Source organism: Frankliniella occidentalis, unplaced genomic scaffold, assembly GCF_000697945.3.
Source record: "Frankliniella occidentalis isolate FOCC.00 unplaced genomic scaffold, Focc_3.1 Scaffold23, whole genome shotgun sequence".
Lineage (NCBI taxonomy): Eukaryota > Metazoa > Arthropoda > Insecta > Thysanoptera > Thripidae > Frankliniella > Frankliniella occidentalis.
In genome coordinates this window covers 2326371-2328144 of record NW_026267153.1, presented here as the reverse complement: position 1 = coordinate 2328144, position 1774 = coordinate 2326371, and positions in this window count along the sequence as shown.

The following is a 1774-nucleotide window of genomic DNA, read 5'->3' as shown; positions in this document are numbered from 1 at the left end:
TCTCTCTCTCTCTCTCTCTCTCTCTCTCTGACTGCGAGTGCGAGTGTTGCCGAGCGGTTTCGGAAGCGACCGCGTGAGGGTCTAAGTGATAATAACGTGTGGGAGAGTTGCCAGGACAGGCAACCGGTCCGGCGGACGGCGTCCGGAGGATGGTCGGCAGGTTTGAGGACCCGCTTCTATAATAATTTCCCCAATGAGCGGCAAGGAGGCGTTTTGTTTCAAGGTGGGCTTTGCATAGTCGGGGATCTTCCTTTCGCCTTGAGGTAGGATCAGAAGATCAGCAAAATTCACGCCCATGGGAAACGCCACATAAGGTTTTGCTTGAGTGCAGGTGGATAAAAGGGGGAATATGATTCCCTGCATTGACTTTTAGATGCGTCTTGAGGGTTCTCGTCGCTGCAGGATTGATACAACTTGAGTAAAAGTCGATTTTAAAATCGATTCCTCTTTTACGATTACAAGAGGAGACGGAGAGTGTCTGCCTGGTTTCTGCTCTCTTCTCTTGGCAGCAGAGAGATACAACTGCAGACGAAACGGCCTGAGTTAGCAAGCCGCCAAAGTTGAGTCGCCCTCTCAAATGTTGCACGACAGAGAGCTGTAAAGCCAAAGAGCACGTCCTGGCTGTTAGGCGGCGGTGGTGGAGGCGGTGGCGCGGTGGCTATTGCGGTGGGCCATCCGAGGGCCGTTCGGCTGTTTCGTTTTTCACTCCGTGGTCGATTCGTGTGCGATCCGTTGAGCAGTCTGAAGGGAGTGCCGTCGTCTCCAGCAGAACGGTGGTCGACGCGTTCCAAACCGCGGAGTGTGCAGTGCTAGGCAGCGAGCTAATTTTCGAGAATTTCTAAGAATTTTTCGGGACGCTTGGATAACTTTTGTTTACTCCAGTTTACCCTCATTCCTTAATCCTTACTTACTAAGTACGTATTCCGATGTGCAAGATACCTTCACTAACCTTTTAAATCAAGTGTGCAGGTGTTGTACACTTCCACTTCCTCCCGGTTGAATAAGTGTTGGTTTCTCGGTGTAAACAATTGTTTTGATACTTCAAACGGCAGTGCTTCGCTTGCTGTCAAGAGTGTTTCTTTGAACGCACTTGTGTGATCTCGTGTTTCCATGCGCAAGGGTAATGGCGCCATTCACTATTACGAAACTGTCAAGTCCAGCCGATGCAAGCTCTCGTAGCGCCTGGTAGGTAGGCAGCATCTTGTCTGCAGCGCACGCGTGTGTTGCGGGGTGGCCTACCCTAAGCGTCACAGGCGCTGGCCTTCCTTTATTTGCCGAATAAATTGGAGAAAACGGTCGGACTTTCGGGATGATCCTTTAATTGCAGAGGAAGGTAACACACACCGTCGTATATCGCATTCAAAGAAACACTCGGTGGGGGTAGGGTACAGTCTGATAAAATATCAACAATAAACAACTTCCATTTACTCCACGTTAAATACCGAAGACAACATTATGTTGAGAAAACGGATCATCGAAAAGTAGCTGGAGCGACCTCTCGGCAGACGTGCCTCCTGCGGAAGTAAAGCTGCCCTCTCCATTACAACAGCAAAGTTTTTAAGGCCACGGACTTTACTCTAACTCAACCGCTTCCCTCTTCGTTTTTTTTCATTTCACGCAAACAGTTCGCCGTTACCCCTCCGCCCAAGACTACCCCTCCCCGCCTCTCTCCTTTATATCTCTCTCTCTCTCTCTCTCTCTCTCTCTCTCTCTCTCTCTCTCTCTCTCTCCCCCTCTCGTTGCTTTTCTCACCCTCTACCCCTTTTCTCTTCCC